At 41.5% G+C, this 11,899-nt stretch overlaps 1 protein-coding gene and 1 long non-coding RNA gene across 12 annotated transcripts in view; one reads left to right on the forward strand and one right to left on the reverse strand.

Annotated features, from left to right (window-relative positions):
* The window catches only part of LOC109299987, a 29,233-nt gene extending 28,420 nt beyond the window's left edge, over positions 1-813 (reverse strand). For all 3 annotated transcript variants that reach the window (XR_002098090.1, XR_002098089.1, XR_002098091.1), the window contains exon 1: positions 541-813. This is a non-coding gene — a long non-coding RNA (uncharacterized LOC109299987). The remainder of the gene's footprint in view (positions 1-540) is intronic.
* Positions 1-11,899, forward strand: part of DST (dystonin) — a 569,390-nt gene that overhangs the window by 37,311 nt on the left and 520,180 nt on the right. The window lies entirely within an intron of this gene.

Consider the following 11,899-nt stretch of genomic DNA (forward strand, 5'->3'; position numbering starts at 1 on the left):
GAAGACATAGGATGCATGAGAGTAAAGCTCATCAGTCTGTGATACTGAAAGAATTGTGAGGTGTGTGTGTGTGGGGGGGGTACATTCTTACCCAATTATTTGTTTTTGCATTATGTGTAAATGCAAATTTAAGAAATGACAGGAAAATATTTTAGCTGTTTAATGATGAAAAGATTTATAAAGGTTTTTATAATATACTGTTTGATATTAAAAAAACTTATGGGAGAGGTCATGGTTTTATCATGCAGTAGGCTGTAATTTATTCATATATTCTAATTTTATTAACTAGGTGGAAAAGTTTTTCTGAGAATTCCTTATCTCTTATTAAAGTAATTTATTTTATAGAATTTCAGTTTATTGTTTTGACCCTAGTAGCTATTTTTAACAATTTTCCAAATGATATGATATATCTTAGGACATAAATAACTTAGAATTCTGTCTACATATTTCTCCATTCATCTGTCCTTAAATTTGGCTATCTCAGGTAACTGTACAGTATTTAAGCATATACAGAAGAAAAAATTCCAGCCCACCTCTTACCTTAATGTCAATAATCTGTTTCACTCAGTATTTAAATGACCATCGCTATGAGCTAACATCATCATCCTGGTTGGGGCATGACTATTCTGAGTTTATTTGGTCTGTAGATAACATAGAGCTCCTCTCTTTTGGAGCCAGCTGTTCTTGTTCAATAGTGGTTCATAAAAATTGTATGTGGAACACAACATGGGAGAAAAATATAGTAATGGGAAAAGTTTATGAAAAACGTAACTAGTTAAAGTTAAAAGTTAACAGCCTTTAAAATTAACTTAAGTTAAAAGTTAAATATTTCTACTTTCAACTAGTTAAAAGTTAAGTTGATTCATGAGAAATGTGTGAAACATGGTGAATTGTCTCTTAGCATCATTTTTTATTTTCAAATGTAATGAGTGGGTTTCTTTTCCATAAGCCCACAGAAGCAGACTTATTTACTTGGAACTCACCCTGCTTTACCTGAAAACAATGTTATACTTGTCATACAATTTTCAGAATAACAATTTACCAATACCTATGTAATGTTAGATCCTTCTCATACTCTCAATGAGAAGTACTTTGTGAAAGTCAATGTGTCATATAGGTATACCAGAATAACAGAAAAGAGATATTCATAGCCAGGTGACAAATGAAAGCTGTTTCCACAGAAAACCTCTGTTGTTACAATTTTTATTGCTCAAAAGGTAACAAAAGGGTATGAAATACATCTGAATTAGAAATAATGAAAGTGTCTGAAAATCAAAATTAGACTGAAACGAGAAAATCAGTTTAAATGACAAAAAGAATGTTCCGTTGCCTAGCAGAAACGGTTTAAACATACTTATTGAACTTCAGCAAAAGCTGCATTTCAAAATTTACATCTGACAATCTCCCTTTTCTGTCTTGCAAAACTAAGCCCCCACTACTGAACAATTGCTGTACATGGGCAGATGAGGGAATGCTTATGTTATAACAGATGAATATTTTTTCATAGTAGGTGACATCTCAGATAAGTTTCTCACAGATGAGAAGTAATGCTCAGTTTCTTGGGCCATGGGCTGCTGGTTCTGATCTTCATTAAAATTTAAAAAGTCATCATCTGTTTCACCCTCACTCTTACTGGGATCAATGTCTCTGCTTGCTTGTACTTGTTCCTTCTCCTGCAGCCAACTGGCTGCCCTGTTGACTTCTGCAAATGCACAGAAAATGCCATCACGAACTAAGGAACTCTGAGAACTCTGAGTTCTTAAGAGACCATATTTCATAGGAAGGCACACTACTCTCTCTCTCTCAAACAAGAAGTCCTAGAGTTTCAGTAAAGAAATATCATTCCATATAAGTCCTAGAGAGTGGCTGTGTCAGGAAAAACTCTGGGAAAGCCGGCTTCCAATTATTTTTAACTTTTAACTTATACTTTAAAAAAAAGTTAAAATGAACCTTTTTTAACTAGTTAAAGTTAAAAGTTAGCCATTTCTTTAACTTTTTAACTAGTTAATTCCCATGACTGGAAATATAACTTTTCCCCATATCTTGGGATGTCATAACCATTATCTTTAGGTATGTAATGAATAATAAAACATTGTGAACTTCAACGCTCTATATGTACCCCTCAAGGGCTGCTTACAGATGTTAATCCCCACTCTCCCCCAAATAGCAATTTACGTTAAATTCAGTACATTCTGGTGCTGAGCCCCACGCACGCCCAGAAGAAGCAGTGCCTTAGTGGGCCCTGGCTCACCCAATGTCTATATAGAGTGAGTGCTTTAGCGGGCCTTTTTTAGCACTTTTATCTAATAGGTGATTGAATCAGTTTTAGCTAAAAGTGCCAAAACATCCTGCTGAAGTGCCCAATCTATATAGACATTGGGTATGCCACGTCCAACTAAGGCGCTGCCTCTTCTGGTAAAACATGTTTTTTGGGGTTTTTTTAACATCTGCAAGCAGCCAAAATGATTTGACAGCAATCTGATGAAGTTTCAGTAGCTAAGGGGAAGTTTCAAAAGAAAACAAAACATATTTTGAGGCCTAAGGACTAGATTTTCAAAAGTATTTAGGTGTATAAAGATGCACATGGGCATTTAGAGTGCTGACAGACATGCAGGCCCCTGCTCTAACTCATGGCACTTGAGTTAGTGCTATGAGTTAGAGTGCCCTCAAGACCCAACAGATGGTGCCCTGCCCACTGTTCTGCCTGCTGCTCTGAGAACAGCTGGAATGAGATGGGGGCACCCCAGTGTAAATGCCAGGGTGGGAGATCTGTCCCTTACAGAGGCGTATGGGGGTGGGAGTCATGTACAGTGTCTCTGCTGTCAAGGACAAGCAGTGCCAAGCTGACTTGACAGGCATCAGATGGGTTGAGGGAAGGTTAGAGGGTGGGGGGTCAAGCCTGCCTGCAGGAGCCCAAGGAACCTGCCTGCAGCTGAGGAACCGCCTGTTCCCCCAGCCCTGCCCCCATTCCTGCTGACAGAGAGGGGGCAGTGGGGAGAGGGAGCAAGCTGACCTGAGCTGGAGTGTGGGGCGCTGGCAGGGCTGTGAGGTGAGGGCCTCTGATCTACCTACCCTGTCCCCCCTTCTAGCTGAGGCTGGGCAAACCCCAAGCAGCAGCTCACTTCCCCTTCCTTCCTGCTGACAGCCCCAGGGACAGGCCTGGGCTGCATCAGACCAGCCCTGATTGCACAACAAATTAACCCTAGGGAACACAAGTTCCCTGAGGCATTCCAAAGTATGGCACCTTTTTCTGATACCTCGTTGATGGGGGTTCATTTGCCACTTGAAAAGCACTCTGCAGCTGTGGCGCTTATTGTGCAACAAACACAACTTCTGTCTGCACCTTTCAAAAGACAAAGACACTTTCCTATATCTGTCTAAGGACCAGATATTTTTTTCTTATTAGGTGTCAAAGTGGATTTAAATGCCTAAATGTGATCTTATTCCCACCCTTCTCAAATCCTTGAAAAAATGTTAACACACTTACTTCTGGAACCTTAAGGCTGTTGCAAAATTGCATGCAGGAAGATGAAGTTCTTTCTACTTCTTGCATTAACTATTCTTCAGGGACTTGTGCAGGTTGGAGTGAGATCACACTTAGATCCCTGGCAGATTTTAATTCAAAGGGGCAATGGGATCTGATCCAAACAATTGTGTCAGGACGCATGACCTTGAAAATCAGAGATTAGATCCCAATCATGTCCTTTCAGTTTGCCAGTTCAAGTGGAGCCTAGCGTACTGATCCCAGGCTCCACCTACAGTGGCAAACTGAAATCTGTGCAAGAGCCAGGCTGGGGGAGTCAGGCATGTGCCTTTGAACTTTCTGAGTGGCTCCCTCTTGCCTGATACTTGCACACCAGCATGTGGGGATGCGAGGCATGAAGGTTTGAACTTGCTGAGTGGGAAGTAGGATGCATGTGGTCATGCAGCTTTAAATTTGTTCAGTGGGAAGACCTGACTGGCTCCCCACATCCTGTACTTGCAGACCCCCCAGTCTGGTTCAAGAAAGTGGGTGTCCCCAGTCTCCAACAGTCAGTAGATTGTTGGCCTGGGGTTGGGGCATGCCACACATTCATATTATGTGGAACATCTTTCTGACTGGTTTGCCATTTTATGGTACCATAACTTGTCTGAACATGTGGCATACTGCATTCATGCAAGAGGCAGGGTAGATACATACCTTATAGACTAACTCAATAATATACATATATAGAAAACACAAGCTTTCATGAACTCAAGTTCAAGGTCATTTGAAGTTAGGGGGCCAGATGCTGTGAGAGGACAGCATAGAGTGGTGTATGAAGAGGAGTGAGTGATTTGAATGCAAAAGGTGAGAAAAGAGGAGGGAGGGGGAAGAGAGGGGGACAGTGCTGGGAGCTGCATACAAGTAAAAACCCAAAGGAAAAAGGGGTCACAGAAGTTAATTCAGGTAAAGGGACAAGACTCTATAGTTCCTGTTTAAACCATGCTTAAATATAATCCACTTGGCGAATAATTTCTTGTTCTGAAATTTCCTGTTCAAACTCATTTTTAAAGTTTTGTTGCCTGAGAAGAGCAGTTCTGAGGTAAGCAATGGGGGGTCCATGGAGGTTAAAATGTCCTGGTACAGGCCTTTGTGTCTTTCTGCAGCTGATGTCAGATTGGTGTTCATTCATTCTTGCATGTAGAGCTTGCCCTATCTGTCTGACATAGGTGGTAGACGGACACTGTAAGCAGGCGATGGCATATATGACCTTAACAGAGTTGCACGGAAATGAACCTTGGATGTTGTACTCCTTGTTATTCAGTTCATTGTTGATGGTCTGAATTGATCTGAGGGCACAGCAGGCAAGGTAGGCCTGGTGCCTTGGTGAGGATGGGAGTCAGCATTGCTAAAGAGAGGTCATTTGAAGTTGGGGGGCCATCTGCCATAAATGCAATGTCTGCCCAGGGGCCTTAGGTACTAATCAGTGGAATAGGATCTGTCTGCCCATATCTTTTAAGTTCCTAAATACCTTTGAAATCTGGCCCTGAGTATTTAATCCAGTGATCTGTGAAATAAATAGATTCTCGGTATTACATTAGCTCTAAAGACTTCAACAGATAGAAAAGCTGGTTGTAAAACATCTATTTAATTTTCTTTGGTTGTGTTGCATTGTTTTTTTACAACTTGCAGCTACATTCAAAATTTCCTTTCCTGTGACTCTGTTTGCTTCAAGGCTTTACTTTCCAGATGTTCTTCCAACTTCTCTGACCTCTTTGTTGCTTGCCCTGCACTTCCTTCCCAGCAATTCTTTCCTCCCCACCCTAGAGCTCAACCATGCTTTATCCCACCTTACTTCATCTCCAGTTCCTAGGCAGTGTAAGATTTCATTTAACCTTTTTGTTCCTACCTAAGTGCAAAGCTCTGGGCTTCAGTTATGGGTTTGTGGCTATTTTTATGTTTTTTAAAGCAAAAACAATCCAAGGGCAGATCCACAAAAGGGCTTATATGTGGCAATGCCTCCAGGAAGAGAATTTACAAACCTGAATTGGGCAATAATATTCCATACACAAGCAATGGGGAGAGTTAGGCACCTAGGAATTTGATTTATAGAAGGGGAAACCTAGCCCAGCCATAGAAAACGTTGAAGAGAGGGTGTCTTAAATTCTTAAAAACATCTTAAATTCTGCCTTTCTGTTAGATTTAGGTACCTGCCTACAGCTCTGACATATGCCTGTATGAGATAGGGATTGATACTGAAACTGCTTCCTGTATTTAGGTGTCTAAGCTGTCCATGTGGGCACAAGGGCTGCCTTATTTTTCTTCTTTTAGAATATGGCTGGACAAGGAGGAGAAAGTGGTGGTGACCCATCTTTTACATAAGTGCCAAGTTGTTAGTGGACTTGTACTAGGGTTCTAGGACCTCCTCTGTCTAATGGGGTTCATCCCCATGCCATCCATCACCCAGAAGAGTGTCTTCTCCATAATAGTGTAGATAAAATAGGAGAGGAGGGGCACTTTTCATCCCTTCTGCTGAAGCTGGACCACTGTGGAGAAAGTAATTCAGTATGTGGGACCGAAAGAGAGCATGAATGTAGCACAGTAATTAGGACACTCTCCTAGGAGGAAGGAGTCTTGCACTCTGGAACCAGCTCCAAGGCTTATGTATTTTTCATTAGAAAGTCATTGACTGAAATACATAAAGAGTAATAGGACAGGCTCTGGAATCCAGGCCTCTTCCACCTCTTATTCTCCCACCTCCACCTGCCATCATTGGGCCTCAAGAGTCATAATCCTAGTCTCTCCCTCTGGCCTATGAATCTTGCATTCATTTCTACAGTGGCCTAGCTTCAGCGGGAGGGGTGGAGAGCACTCTCAACCTTGCAGATAGCCTGGAAGGTAAGATAGTCACCTTGGAAGTAGGAGATGTGGGCTTGAAACCTCTGAGGCTGAAGAGGGCCTAGGTCTTCCACTCCCTGAACAAGTGTGGTAGGCACTATTGCTGGCCATGTCTTAAAATGAAAGGGACCATGGTTGCTGGCTTTTTTGCTGGACTCAGTGCACTCAGAGCATGGCAGGTGTGCTCAGAGCACTCCTGCTGTTTTCAGGGCCCTCAGGGAGATATGTACCAAGGTGCTCAGTTCAGATGAGATGACAGCAGTTCTACAGCAGAAGTTTAGACACTCATGTAACTTGACTGGTGAAAGCCTAGGCCTCTGAGCAGTAAGAGTGTTTGTAGATTGATCACTTGGATTTAGGTACTTAAATTCCACTTGAAATTTACTTTAGAGGCCTAAGTTCTTTCTTTTTGGATATAACCCTACATAACTTTTGAGAACAATGAAAAATCCATATTTTGATTTAATATTTTAAATGATAATTTATGTTTTCTTCTAGTAAATATATTCTATTAAAGGATAGCAAATATAGTAGTAGAAGTAATCATAATAACAATAAGAATAATACTGGTATAAGTAAATATTCTACATATCCACAGATACATTAGTAAATATGTGATTCACATTTGGACTAACTCCAGTGACACTGAATCCTATTCTCTTAAAAAGATACAATTAATACCCTGAGGTTAATGTAGTTACTACTGTACCCTCTGGTGGGATAATCAGGCCTTTTGAATTCATTAGAGTTGCTTCAGATTTACTGTGCTGGAACTGAAAGAAGAATCAATCCATACTGTCTTTTGTGTACAGCCTTAGATGATGCCATCCCTATAAAAAATGGCAAAATAACCTAAGGAATTAAACTGTTTCTATGTAGTTTTTATTATTACCTTAGGAAGTTTTCTTTTTCATGACAGAGAAGCATTTATTGAAAATGAGGTGGAATTTTAAATCAGAACTCATTGTCTGACTTTAAAGTAGTGAAATAAGGACAATCTGTTTTATTAATATGGAATTAAGAATAACTCTGGAATGAAGGGAGGTGGTTAACTGTATTAGAAATCAGGCAGAGGGCATGCCTACATGTGCAGTAAATACGTAGTAGTACACTCTGGCATATTGCACCAGAGTTTATTGCTCCTGGGCACATTGTTTGCATGTGTGCCTAGGACCACAGCATGTTGAGCCAGGTCAGAGCAGCCCCAGCTGGTAGGGGGCCTGGGTAGTCAGCCTGCCAGACTGGGGCTGCTCAGGGGCTGGCTAGGACATGAGGGTACTCCAGTGCAGGGCTAGCCAGCAGGCAGCCCTCATACTGAAGCACCCTTTTGCCCCAGCCAGCCCTGTCAACATCTATATGTGCGCTGCGGTGGAGTAAAATACTCCACAGCAGGATAGTGCTTGTATTTACAAGTACGATCCTGATGTGGAGTTTATTAGTAATCTGTGGCCTAATAGGTCTGCATGTGTAGACATGTGCTACATGAAAAAGACATTTGCTGAAGAGCCAATAAGGCAACTCTGCAGTAAACATCTTGTGTAGACGTGCCCAGAAGGTAGCATCTGCCAAAGTAGGTTGTTGCCTATGAAAACTCATAACTCTGCATCAGTTAGTCTTTAAGGTGCCAACCTGCCCTGCCTTCTGTCTGGGATGAAAAGTAGCAACAGCTGAGCACAAGGGTGGGGTGGAAAGAGCTGCTGGAGAGGAAGTGCAAGGCAAGCAACAAAGAGTTCTTGCACTTCTGTCATGATTTATTTTTTCCATAGGCACTTCCATGTTTAAAAATAAAGAGGGATGCTTAGTTACACTTGTATGTTATACAATAATATTGGGACATCATGTCCCAGTATAAAGATTTGGTGCTTTTAAGTTATTGATTATTTTATCCTTTAAGTTGCAAGTTAGCATCCATTATAAGCCAGATTTTTTTGCATACCTCTTCTAAAAATTCACATAAAAGACCGTAAACAGCTCAAAATTGGTAGGTTAGATCTAAAGCTACAGTAGAAATTTCTACAAAAATTAGAATGAATGGGATAAAAGATTCCTGAACGATGATACCATCAATACAGAGCTCTTCAAGTCAAAAGACTTATAATACTTATTTGCCACTTTGTAGCAATGATTTTTAACAATTGGGTTCCTTGTATTCAGTGATAAAGTGATACTGGTAATATCTTCTGATTTTTCTCAGGCTATTGTGGGCAGACTGAAGGGTGCCTTATTGTGAAATGCAACATTAACTGTGCATTTCCAAGATTTCTAATTCTTTAAAACTCCTACATTTCCTAAGAATTACACTTTAAAACTGAAATGTGCTGGCAAAATTAACTTTGCCCTATAGGGTTGTTGTGTTAATAATCACATATAGATGGTAAACACCACTCAGTAATAAAAGCAGGAAAAAATACAGAGGTTTCACATCAGATATCGCCATATTATTGTTATGGATAATAATAACAATACAACATACAATGGATAGTAATTCTCTTACAGATGAAAAATGACTGCAGAGTCTAAATGCAGATGTTTCCTTTTCCTTCATTGCCATTAGACTCATGCTTCAGGGGTGGACTACCTAACTCCTTATTGTAATATGTAAACAGTATCTTTAAGCAGAAAGAAACTCCTTACCTTCCAATAATTATATATTATGCTCAAAAAATGGTTTAAAGATTAAAGTTGAAGACGCAAGTATTCAAAATTTAGGAGATGCCAGAATTGATGTTGTTCATGCAACCTTAATTGAGCGCCATACACATGCCTGTGTATCATGACTTAATCTTTAGTTATATGATCATGTATTATTTTTTCCACAGGATGATTGCCTCATTTAGTGCACAGGATGAAGCTTCTCTGAGCAGAATGAGGGTTGTTCATCATTTGATATAGAAGTTGTAAAGTAGGTAGTGACTGAGGCAGGGTTTTACAAGATGAGAAAGGATGGTCTTATGGTTAGGGCAGATAAATGTAGAATGATGGACTGGGGACTAAAGAATCCCTGCCTCTGCCTCAGACTGCCTGTGCAATACTGGGCAAGGTATTTAAACTAAACCTTCCACAGGTGATCTGTAATTGTGTTTTCTCTATCTTCTGGGTGCCAACTTGAAACCTTTTCTCTGAATTGCGACCCTTTTTCTGAGTTGCAGAAAACTACGCCTTCACAGCTGCAGCTGACCTCAATTGGGGTTTTGCTTTGAGCATACAGTGCTAAATATAATTGCTAAGTAGTCAGAAAATTCAGGCCCTAGGTGTCTCCAGTCAGACACCCTAAATCAGTGGGTACTTTTGTCCTTAATCTCTCTGTGTCCTAGTTTGCCATCAGCGTCATGGTGATTAATACGAACTAATCTTACAGGGATGCTCTGAAAATAAATAAATTCATTAATATTTGTGAAGCACTTAGATATTGTAGTGATAAGCATATCTCTGCAGTAGCATAGAAAAGCATGTGCGGAAGTTAATCATTCCTAATTCAGAGCAGGGTTTGGGGAATGTTCATTAAAGAAGCCTGGAGTCACACATTGAACAACATGGATAAAACAAAGTATTGTACAGTAACTCATTAAGTCAGCACCATCTGTCTTCTACACTGAATAAAGCAGAACTCTTGTGGAAGAAATAGGCTGTGATGAACAAAGGAGCTGAATTAAGGTTTTGTGGGGAAACCTAATTCTCACCTTTGTTTTTTGACTGCTTGACTCAGTAACCTTAATAACATTATTTTAGCACAATCAGTTGTGCATGTGTATATTTAATAAATTTCATAGTTCTTTGTAAAAACAAAACTTAAAATTCCATCCTGTGAAAACTTATAGGCACCCACACAGGTCCTCAGAAGGATTTGGATCTTTAGATCCATCCATCCCTGAAGACTTTCACTACTTGAACTAAGGGAGTAACTGATAATATATTATGTATTCTATATGGACCAATATGAGTGATTATGGGACACTTTGCCAGGAAAGTTTACAGATACTTGCTGAGAGCAGAATCAGGCTGAAACTCAGAAACTTTGGTTGGAGTGGACAACTTCTACCTGTTTCCCCCAAATGTGATTCTTTCAATCCTGCCTAGTGCCTATTATGTCTCTCTCCCAGTCACAGTCTTCTTACCTTGTTAGTCCCAATCTGTACTGCCCAGGCTTTGGATCTCAGTCTTGCTGTTCTTGGCCAGGAAGTCCTTGTCTAGTTTCTCCCATATACTATTCCAAATGTTTTTACCCAGCCCTTCCAATTTCATTTCACCCCTGACTTTTTGCCTCTAGCCTCTTTGCCCAGCTAGTCTCTTATCTCCCTGTCCCAGGTGAGAGTCTCATCTAGTTTCAGTGGCCTTGCCTCCTCCAGCTCCTTGTCCCATTCTATTTTGTCCAACTAGTGATATAAGATCCATATCAGCTCTTTTTCACTCTCCTCCAATCCTTCTTCCTTCTAGTACATGTAGCCTAGTTAGTCCCCTTTCTCTGCAAGTCCTAATCTCTTTCAGTCTCAGTTTTCCCTCTACCTATTGCCTCCATATCTTCCCCTGCTTCACCCTATCTTCCTCCCTGGCTCTCAGGTTTAGTCTTCTTGCCCAGCTGGACCCAGTCTTCATCCCCAGATTCTTTGTTTCAATTTATGTTCCCAGCCCTCTCCTACAATGTACTAAATCTGGTGCTTGTGCCCTCTGCATTTGACTTTGGTGGCTTCCTCTTCCAGGCTGCCTTTCTCTCTCAAGAAGGGTCACTGAGAGACAGTCTTCCTGCTATCAGTTCCAGTGCTTTGCCCCACTTTGGGCATGGAGCAGGTGGGCATAGGTATTACAAGGGAAATTTGATATCATCCCTGTGGCCCTGGGCTGGGGGAACGAATAGCTCAGTCACTTTATGGAGATTGTACATGCAATCTAGTCACATTTGAGGGGCTGGAATATGCTAAATCACTTGGTTGTGGCAAATGCATCATTTCATTAAAACAAGGAGGCTCAAATGTGCTCAACAAACACTGATTGTTGTGGCTTTTAGCTGTTAAGTTTTTGCTGAGAGAGTGTGAACTGGGTTATGAGAGTCAGAAACCCCTACCCAGAATAGCTCATAGTGTGTTGTCTTGGAAAGAGTGAGATGTGGTTATAACCAGAGATCTGTGTTTTCCATTTGCCATGGAAAAACATGGATTTTCTCCTCTAAAAGAGAAAAATTTGGCTTTTCAGGGTGGGAGGCGGAGAGCTACAATTTGCGCTCTACTCTGGCCGCGGCAGCCAAGGCTCAGGTGCTGCTGGGGTGGGGGGCAGGGGAGAGAGGGCCCTGGCTTTGGTTCCGTAGCTTTGGCAGCTAGGGACCCCTCTGGCAGGGTTGGGGGGAGGTCATGGGGCTGCAGGTCACCAGTGAGGGGCACCAGCAGGGCTGGGGGGGCTGTGGCCTGTGAGAGGGGCACTGTCAGGGTCAGGGCACTATGGGTTGGGAGTGAGGGGCACAAGCAGGGCTCAGGGGGCTGTGGTTTAGGAGTGAGGGGCAACAGCATTGGCAGGGGCAGGGCACTGGCATATCAGGGCTGCTCAGTG

The sequence above is a fragment of the Gavialis gangeticus genome, unplaced genomic scaffold (assembly GCF_001723915.1).
Source record: "Gavialis gangeticus isolate Ggan-Ray unplaced genomic scaffold, GavGan_comp1, whole genome shotgun sequence".
NCBI classification, from domain to species: Eukaryota; Metazoa; Chordata; order Crocodylia; family Gavialidae; genus Gavialis; species Gavialis gangeticus.